The sequence below is a fragment of the Spermophilus citellus genome (genome assembly GCF_964194105.1).
Source record: "Spermophilus citellus genome assembly, chromosome: 9".
NCBI classification, from domain to species: domain Eukaryota; kingdom Metazoa; phylum Chordata; class Mammalia; order Rodentia; family Sciuridae; genus Spermophilus; species Spermophilus citellus.
The window spans coordinates 51446334-51457433 of NC_138191.1; positions in this window are offsets into that span (position 1 = coordinate 51446334).

Genomic DNA, 11100 nt, shown 5'->3' on the forward strand with positions numbered 1-11100 from the left:
GAGGTTCCTGAATAAAAGCTTGAGGTATAAAAGTAAAATTAAAGTTTTATATTCCAGTGGCAAATGATTAGAAATTGTGATTGAACAGGATATACTATTTACAATAGTATCAGAGACTAAAATTGCCTAAATATTCAAATAATAGACTTAAGACTTCTATAGACAAATTATAAAATGTTATTAGAGGATATTCAAAAGAACATAAATGCATAAAGGCATATACTACATTTGTCAATATAAGACTTAGTCTAGGTTATTTTTAAAAGTATTTTTAAGGTAGCCAGTGTAAGGGTCCAGCGAAGCGTCGGAGAAGGAGAGACCACACGAGACTAACTTCATGCAATGGCAAGGGGGATTTTTATTAGGGATCTGTTCCAGCGCGCTAGGGCTCCGTGCTCACTCAAGAAGGGAGAGCAGCCCAGAGCCCAGAGCAGAGGTCAAGCAGAGCTTAAGTACACTTTTTAGAGAGGGTGGGGGGCTTTGCATACATCAGAACAAATCATCATGAGGCACGGGGAAATTGAACAACAATTCTGATACATGATTAGTCCATTCATTGGCGGGAACAGTTTGGGCAGGGGTGATTGGTCACTTCTAAGTGGGGTACACATTCAAACTGATTGGTTCTGGGGCCTGGATGCCTATGTGCCATGCTACCTGGAGCCCTTAGCTATTAAACAACCAGGGAATCAATAGAGATATTTACTGAGCAGCTCCCGCATTGTCCTAACAACTTTACAGACATTACAGGTTCCGGGGATAGCAGGGGAATTGTTTACTTTTTAGCCCAGGCCTTGCAATCTAGAAGCTTTACAATGCCCTAGTCTTTTACACTTTAACTTTAACTTTAACTCAGGATTTTGCAGCTTAGAAATTTTACCTTTACATTCCCCACTCCTTTTTTCTGACTACTTTTAATCTTAAAAGTACTGAATCATAATTATTGGAAGGTCTCATTTTTCATTTCTGCCAGTGGAGCATATTGTTGTCTGATCACTATGAGTTGTCCTGCATTTCCTAGAATCAATTTCAGCATGGCCTCCATTTTAGATTTCACTCGACATTAGACCCCGATTTATCTAACTACACTGACTACCTAACTTTAAATCTGGCTTCATTTTCCCCCTAATTTGGGAACTCCTTACTGCTGTGAGGAAGGGGGATGAAGAGAATCTTTCTGGCTTCTTCAGGCTGAAAAGGGACGGCGTGGGGCAAGCAGTTTGGAGTCCCCCTTAAAAATATCAGGTCTATCGAGTGGTCCATGATAAAAGTCCAATTGAGAAGTAATAGGCTGGAGAGCCATTTGAATCACAGGTGGTCTATAAGAGAAACAAGAACTCATTAGTACTGGAACCATATTGATGCAGTAATAAATGCCACAGCACAAGAATATGCCAATGAGTATAATAACCAAGACAAAGATTAACAATGTTTTCCATCAGGCAGTACCAGGAACTAGGAGCTAAGATATTGTCTCCATGACAAAATTGCTGAGGACATGGCTTCCATCTGAGCATGTAAATCTTTAAGGATATTTGTCACATTGTCAGAAATGTCAGGGATGTAAACACGACAACTAACATTTAGGGTTACAGATGTCCTTTTTCTAGTCTAATAATCTAATGCCATCTGATCCTGCCAAATCCCTTTACTAGTATGACCTCTGTGTCTAATAGAGAAATCTTTAATTCTGTTACTTAGGGCTGAATAACCATACTAGCAAACATCAAGCCTACCTGTGTTGGTTAGAAATAAAGGCCTTAGACTAAAACTACTCTAGCAGTCCCTTTGACAGTTATCAGGCATTTCTGTCTAAGAATCTCTTTTGTAGCCTCCAGTTTACTTATTTATGGAAGTTACATTTAACTATTATTATCATTTAAGATGTCCAGGAACAGCTGTGCTTTGGCTTTGACTGTCTTTGCTAAGTGTTTAAGATGGAGCAAGTCAAACTGACTTCTGTTCTACCTATTGTTAACAGTCAGCTGAGTCTCCTGGGAGTCCTCAGGAACTTCACAGCAGCTTCTCAGTTCTGCTAGTGCCATTTGTGCTAGGATGGGTCCAGGCCTTGCTTGACCATATGGCTTCCCTCAGAAGCATCAGGGATGTCTCCCTTCTCTGATGACTCTCCTCTTTACAGCAAATGCACTGATTGGCCTTCTGCCCTCCACTGGTCTCATTAATCTCCCTATTTGGGAAGTTATGTGGCCTAGAGTTGCAGAGCCCTTTGAAAAAGTTCCCTATTCCCTGATTCAGACTGACTCAGAGGGCAAGAGCTAAATTTTTAATTTTAAGACTTAATCTTAAACATCTAGCAAATAAGTCAACAGCCTTATATTAAGGGTATTGGGCTTTAGTACCTATCTCTCTATCCTGTAAGTGATAACTCCTTGTAACACATTATCTTAAATTAACCCAGGTTGTGAGTTCTTAAAGCAGTACCTCTTTAAAATATTAACAGGCAATCCTTAGTCCATCTAAAAGCAAACTTCAAAACAAGACTAACTAGGGTAAAAACATATTTAGTCTATGTAATAGCTACCTAGAATTTTTGGCAGAGTACATCCCCTGTTTGGTATCCTGGCAATCGTGACAAAAACCAACTTTTGGGCACAACTTTAAATGCACTGAAATCTGGCCTACTTCTTTCATAGTCACTTTCACATGCAGTGAGATGGGACATAGAGCCTTATCTCAAGTAAGGTGGGGCTCTTTATAAGTCTTAAATACTATAGTTCTGAAGCTGATCTTTGCTTTTTAGACATCATTTTACAAAGTTTACATAAATTGTTGCTCAAGTTTACATGAATATTAGCTAACACAACATAATATCACATCTAAAACATGAATTAAAGGAAGGCTGGAATCTTCTAACCTCTTGTTGGAAAGTAGCAAAGTATTTCTGTGTTTTACAATAAAACCTTCACCAGATTAGGCTCTCATTGACTTAAAAACACATTTAAATTGTGTCTCAGTGTAGAAAGCAACATAGAACTTTACATATCTTACTGATAACAAGTCCCGTTAAAGAACACAAATGATAAATAAATTTCCAACATGTTTTTTTTCTTTTTAAGCCTAAAATTACCATACAACTTTAGAACACCAGCTTGATATAATGTTCTTTTGAAGCTTCTACCTTACAGACTTGTATACCTGAAAGATATGAACACATTAATGGCACCAATTACATTGATGTTTTTATATTAACCAAGTTTAGCTTTTAAAGAAATAACATAGCACAATTCTCTAAAACAACAGCACTTGTTTAACCAGCTGTTTAATGTCTTTAAGATTACTTGCTCAAAAACTTACACTTATAACCGACTTGCACAGACCTTCTTCATCACTTACTTAAACCCTCTTAATTACTTAAACTCTTAACCAGAAACACACTTTCCCTCTATTAAATCCATACCTAGAACCTTCTAGTTTCTTTTTTTTTTCATCTGTTAACCTCTTTACTTTCATTTGTTTACCCAATTTAAATTGAGCCATTTGAATCACGTGAATCAAAGATATTTGGATCCATTTTTAATTTTTTTTTTTATGAGCACTCCTCATCTGTTACTTGTCATATCACTGCAGGATATATGGACATACACACATACAGACATACCGACATACAACACATAACAAGAGTGTGCACACATAACAATAATAAAGGCCTCGTAGTTTTTCGCAGATGAAATCTCCATTGCAATGTTTTAAAAAAAACTCCAGTTGATCAAAAAATAGAACTTATCAGAAAAACATTAACTTGTTTGTAGGATAAAAATCATGAGCTCAAAAAAACATAGAATCTAAGAAAAGGCAAAAGTCCTTTAATCTAGTTTGAGTTCCCATAAAAAGATACCTTTACCTTTTTTTTTTTCCTTGGGCCTGAGTTCCAAGCTGCTTCTGTTTGCATATCAGCTTAAGCCCTGGCTAAGGTCCGGAAGGAGCAGGAAAAAACTGCTATTTTGAACAGACACTTTAGGCCTAAGGCATTTTAGCCATAAGTCATATTTCCATGTTTGGATGTTGAAAATTATGATACACATTTAAGAAGCAATTCCCAAAATTTTATATCTTTTTACACTAGAAAAATTTGCTCACATAAAACTGGAAATAGGATCTCTACCATCAGAAGAAATTTCTTTAGGACCTCTAAGCCACTTTCCTTGTTCTGAAGTTCCTAAAGTAGCAATAAGTTACATTAAATTTGCCCACACACTACCATGTATATCTGAAATTAAGCTTTGAGAATTTCCAAGACTGTTGTTATTTAATTATTTAATGTTATTTTAATGAGCCAGACCAACATTTTAATTTAACACATTTTTTCTAAATCTTACACACTGAGAGAAACAGATACCAAATCATAATTTACTATCCTTGCCCAAATCAATGCACTATATACCTAGTGAAATCTCCTTAGGCTACCCAGTTCAAAATTGAAACTCTTTAGAACTATCTGAAATCAAACTAAACAATTGCTTAAACCCAACTTTTAACTACAAGATAGTGCAATGCTTTAGAAACCCATTCAGATACCAGATTGTTACAATAAAAAAATTATTTTTTTAGACACACATTTAACCTAGTTTATCTTTAAGAAACAATCAGACAACCAGATAAGAATATATCCCTCCAGGTTGTGAACTCTCATTTAATTATGACTCCCATCAGTGGCACCTTATATTTCCCATGAGTGGACCAGATGTTCTCACATAAGGGCAACTATAGGTATAAAATCAAGGGTCTCAGTGTGACTGGCTTTACTGCATTCAGTGTCCCTTCTTTTTAAGTAAACAGAGGTGGCGTAATCCTTAAGATGCAGATAAGGACCCAGGGAACTCCCCAGAGCTAAATGGCTCTGGCAGCTGCTGGGAGTCCCTTAATCTTATCTTTCACCCACAGGATCAGCTCCTCCAGTTTGGTTTGACCTTAGGCACTAGGCATTTTTTTTTCCTAACTTTTTTAGTAGCCAGCTCCCAAAAAGCTCATCCTCTGCTTGCAGTTGTTTTGAGTGCTAGGCTTCCCAAAGAAAGCAGAGTGGAGACTCCTTAGAAGTCTCCTCGGGAGTGTTAAAATTTGTGACTGAAAATTTGGTTCCCATCTCTAAAGCTGATTGACACCAATTTAATAATGAGGACAGGGCTTTGAGAAAAGTCAAAGCGAGATGTCAAAGTTGTTAAATCCCCAGCAGGCATCTCTATTTGCATTCAAGCTGATTACGGGAGGGAAAGAAAACATTGCTTTCCTAGTCTCAGTATTTAGCCTTACTTACAGACCAACTCCAGGAAGACCCGTTCGCTTCTTCGGCCCCGCGATCACTGTGGCCGGGAGGGCTGTAACACTTGGGGGGTTTGGGGACCCGGTCCCTTCTACCCCCAGGAAGGAGGGAGAGGGCCTGGTACTCCAGAGCCGCTTTTTCTGCTCGCCAGGAGGACGGAAGGGGGGGGCAATCCCCCGCCGACTCCATGTCCGATCCCGCCTGCCCCACTGTGGTGGAAATGCAACGCGCAGCTGGTGGCAGCCGGTTGCAGGGGAGAGGGAGGAGGGGCGGTCCCCTGCTGACCTCACCCCCGATTCCATCCGCCCGTCCCCCAAACCTGCGGGAGCATCCCCCCCCCTCCCGGGAGGGGAGACAGCCAGGGGCGGAGAGAACAGGTGGGTGGAGGGGCCGGGAGGAACAGGGACAGGACAGATCCGCCATACTGCCAGGCGGAATCCTCCCAGAAGACTGCGCGGACCCCACCCATGCAGGAAGAGATTCGAAGAGGTCCTGAAAGGTTAGAAGCCATGATCTGGATGGCCATAAAGACAATATCTCTGACTTTGCAGATTAGAGAGAGAGATGGAGGGACTCTCCTGGGGGCCATTCAACTCTGAGGGTGGGCCACTCTGAAGCGCAGGGAGACAACACAAACGTGACGCAAACACGGACACACAGTAAACGTTTAACACAAATTCAGAAGCAAAAATTAAATCACATTGGTCATACAGTCACATATATATATAAAGTAATAATGTCTGCTTCATTTTACTATCTTTCTTATCCCCATATCCCCTTCCTTCCCCTCCTTTCACTTCCCTCTACCTAAGGTAATGCTATTTTTTAATACACATATATACCACAATTTTTGTATTTCTGTTTCTATATAAAGTATGTTGACACCCAATTCAAGTCTTAATAAATCATATTTCACCATCCTTGCTAATCCCCTGCCCCCTCCATTTCTCTCCCACCCCTCTACCTTATTTCTCCCATTCTCTCCCTCCCAACCCCACCATGAGTCAACTTTCTTATATCAGAGAAAACATTCAGTATTTGTTTTGGCGGGATTGACTAAATTCACTTAGCATTATCTTCTCCAGTGCCATCCATTTACATGCAAATGCCATGGTATTGTTCTTTTTTAATGCTGAGTAAAATTCCATTGTGTATATATGCCACATTTTTAATCCATTCATCCACTGAAGGACATCAGGTTCCCTCACTTCTATTTCATTCTACTATCTTTCCTATCACCACATCCCTGCCTTCCCCTCCTTTAGCTATTGTGAATTGTGCTGCTATAAACATTGATGTGGCTGTGTTCCTGTAGTATGCTGTTTTTAAGTCCTTTGTATATAGTCCGGGGAGAGGAATAGCTAGGTCAAATGGTGGTTCCATACCTCCATACTGTTTTCTATATTGGCTGCACCAATTTCCAGTCCCACCAGCAATGTATGAGTGTACCTTTTTTCCCACATCCTCACCAACACTTATTGTTGTTTGTCTTCATAATAGCTGCCATTCTGCCTGGAGTGAGATGATATCTTAGAGTGGTTTTGATTTGCATTTCTCCGATTGCTAGAGATGATGAGCACTTTTTCTTTTATTTTTTATTTATTTATTTTTATTGTTGGTCGTTCAAAACATTACATAGTTCTTAATATATCATATTTCACAGTTTGATTCAAGTGGGTTATGAACTCCCATTTTTACCCCGTATACAGATTGCTGTATCACATCAATTACACTTCCATTGATTTACATATTGCCATTCTAGTGTCTGATGTATTCTGCTGGATAGACAGCATTTTTTCTTATATTTATTGATTGATTGTATATCCTCTTCTGAGAAGTGTCTGTTCGGGTCTTTAGCCCATTTGTTGATTGGGTTATTTGTTTTTTCTGTGTTTAGCTTTTTGAGTTCTTTATGTACTCTAGAGATTAGTGCACTATCTGATATGTGAGGTGTAAACATTTGCTCCCAGGATGTAGGCTCTCTGTTCACCTCACAGATTGGTTTTATTGATTCTTGGTTTTAATTCTTGTACAGTAAGAGTCTTATTAAGGAAGTTGGGGTCTAATCGAACATGATGAAGATTAAGGCCTATTTTTTCTTCTATTAGACACAGAGTCTCTCACAACTTTCTTTACAATACTGAGTAAGTGGCAATTATTTTATATGGGTAGACTTTTATAGGGTCAGAATAGATGTCATGAAAGAAAGAGAGCTATCCATTGGTAGGGGACAGGTCTCTGCTTCATGGCTACTTAGTGTTGAGTGGGTTCTATAAGCAGTGTTCTGATACTCCCACATTAAAAAAAAATATGTCCAACATATAATCTTCCCAATCAAAGCTCTATCACACAGGTTACTATTATTACCCTTCTATACACGTGGATGTCTTATGATCATACTTTTTATTTTTACTCTGTAGTGGAAAGAAACATTCTCAACTGATGTAGCAAGTTTGGAAGTTTTCTTGGGCCCTTTTGGCTGTGGCTCTCAACACTCCATCATAGTATAACGTTTAACTCTGAGGCATTGCCAAGTTGTTTTTCAAGAGGCTGCACTAGGAAATGCTTTCTTGACAGAAACATAAGTGCAAGCAAATGTGCTTCAGGTTGACTGGGTTCTGGGGGCTCAGGGTTCTACAAAATTTAGATTTCAATCCAAGGTTATGGTAAAACATGTGAAGTTCAATGCCAGTCTTTTTTTTTTTTTTTTTTTGGTATAGGAGGGGAACATGGAAGGTGCCTACAGGACCTTAGCAGAATCCTCACCATCGATGGGCACTGAGGGTATGAGGCTATACAGTGGTGCTGTGATGTGCCTGGCCTCCTTTGATGGCAGGGAAACTGTAAAAGTGCTGGTGGATCCACAAAGTGGAAATGGCTCCAAAAATCAATTTCTTTTTTATCACTCCCCAGTATGGGGACTGGAACCCAGGAACATTCTACCTCTGGGCTGTATCCCCAGCCCTTTTAAAAAAAATTGATTTTGAGACAGGGTCTTACTAAGCTGTGCAGGTTGCCCTCAAACTTGCAATCCTCATGCCTCAGTTTCCTGAGTAGTTGGGATTATACATGGTGGAATGAGAAGGTCATCATTAAGCCAAATACATGTATGAAGACACGAATTGGTATGAATATACTTTGTATATGAACAGAGATGTGAACTATTGTGCTCTATATGAGTAATATGAATTGTAATGCATTCCACAGTCATAAGTAAATAAAAAATAAAAAATGTGTTTTATAAGAGATAAATAAATGAGATGCTTTTTTATGTTAGAAATGCAAAATAATAGCTTTTTGTAATATATAAATAGTCTCAAAGTCTAAAAATTATTCCAAGTACAATATCATGTGGTATCTGTTTTTGTCATTTTACCCTTCTTATACTAACATTTCTCTTGTAAGGACCCAGCTCCCTTGGAACATTTCATCAATAATTAATGGCAAAAGCAGCTGCCACCCACAAGTTCAGAAACTGGAGATTTCCCACAAGATGTAGATACTGTGAACGCATTGTCATATTTCGAGGTCTTAAATGTGAAGAGGTAAGTTCTTTATGGAACACATTTTTTTTCTTTTGCTATATACTTCTTTGTTATGATTTTACTTATTTGGAGATGTGTGTGTCCACACACATATAAATATATATAAATTTGTTGTTTGTACTCCTGGGAACTAAATTCAGGGTCATGAACATGCCATATTTTTAGAGAGAGAAGAAAGAGAGAGAGAGAGAGAGAGAGAGAGAGAGAGGAGAGAGAATTTTTTAACATTTATTTTTCAGTTTTCGGTGGAAAAAAAAATATCTTTTTTTAAATTTTATTTTTTATGTAGTGCTGAGGATCGAACCCAGAGCCCCATGCACACCATGCGAGCCCATTACTGCTTGAGCCACATCCCCAGCCCATCTACCCTTTCTTAAAATTGTGTTTTGAAATGGGTTCTTGCTAGATTGGATTGGCCTTCAACTTGTGAAATTCCTGTTTCAAACCCTCAAGTAGCTGGAATCATGGGCATATGCCATCACACCTGGGTTGCCAGTACTTTTTAATAAAGGCCCACAGTTTATTTCTATAGTTTCCTTCCTTGTTTTCCTGTTAAATGTATTTCACAAACTACAAATAGTACTTTTTAACTTATTTTTGTCATTATTAGTCAGTCTGTATTTTGCTTAGTTGTGAATAATTTTAAGTTGAGTCAATCAGTTTTCAAATATCATGTTCTTTAGTGTCTTCTTGTCTGCCATAAAAAATGCATGGCAAACTTAACCATCATTTGCGGACATCGGAAACTTCGGGGGAAAATACACTTATTTGGAGCAGAATTGCCCTGTGTTGCCAAAAAGGAGCCAGATGGCGTTCTTTTCATAATCAAAATGTGTACTTTAGAAATCGAAAAGACTGCCTTGTGTTTACAAGTATGTTGTTTACTCTTAAAACTCTAAAAACATAAATGTCTTTGTGATTTGTTTTAATGAAAAAGAGACTTTAAGAAAATCAGCACTCTCCATTTGTAATAACTAAATTTATTCACATTTATTTGGAAAATATTAATTTATTTGATTTCAACTTGTATTTTTTAAATAGTAATAAAAATTGAAGTAGATACATCAACTCTATGTAGATGTCTGCATTTAGCTCTTTGTACTAAAGTAAAATATTGCATTCTGTTTTTCTTTTCTCTTCAAGGGAATTTACTGAGTCAGTGGAAACAAGGCAAAAATCCCAATACTGTGTCAAGCTCTGGAAAACGGAAGGCATTTAGTAGATCTGTCCAAATTTTCTTCGCATGACATCTGTGAAGTGTTAAAATTTTACCTTCAACAGGTTCAAGTTTTATTCTAAACCTACCATCAAATGCAAAGAGCAAAAATATTTTATATTTCATATTTTTCTTTGATATAGACTACGTAATCACCCCCCTCATTATTCTAAGATTTTTATTATTTTTTTTAAATCTTTATTGTTGGTTGTTCAAAACATTACATAGTTCTTGACATATCATATTTCACACTTTGATTCAAGTGGGTTATGAACTCCAATTTTTACCCCTTATACAGATTGCAGAATCACATCGGTTACACATCCACTGATTTACATATTGCCATACTAGTGTCTGTTGTATTCTGCTGCCTTTCCTATTCTCTACTATCCCCCCTCCCCTCCCCTCCCATCTTCTCTCTCTACCCCATCTACTGTAATTAATTTCTCCCCCTTGTTTTTTCCCTTTCCCCTCACTTCCTCTTGTATGTAATTTTGTATAACAATGATAATATTCCATTTCCATGCAATTTCCCTTCTCTCTCCCTTCCCCCCACCTCTCCTCCCTGTTTAATGTTAATCTTCTTCTCATGCTCTTCCTCCCTACTCTGTTCTTAGTTACTCTCCTTATATCAAAGAAGACATTTGGCCTTTCTTTTTTAGGGATTGCCTAGCTTCACTTATCATAATCTGCTCTAATGCTATCCATTTCCCTGCAAATTCCATGATTTTGTCTTTTTTCAATGCAGAGTAATACTCCATTGTGTATAAATGCCACATTTTTTTTATCCATTCATCTATTGAAGGGCATCTAGGTTGGTTCCACAGTCTTGCTATTGTTAATTGTGCTGCTATGAACATCAATGTAGCAGTGTCCCTGTACTATGCTCTTTTTAGGTCTTTAGGGAATAGACCGAGAAGGGGAAAAGCTGGGTCAAATGGTGGTTCCATTCTCAGCTTTCCAAGAAATCTCCATACTGCTTTCCAAATTGACCACACCAATTTGCAGTCCCACCAGCAATGAACAAGTGTACCCTTTTCCCCACATCCTCTTAAGCACTT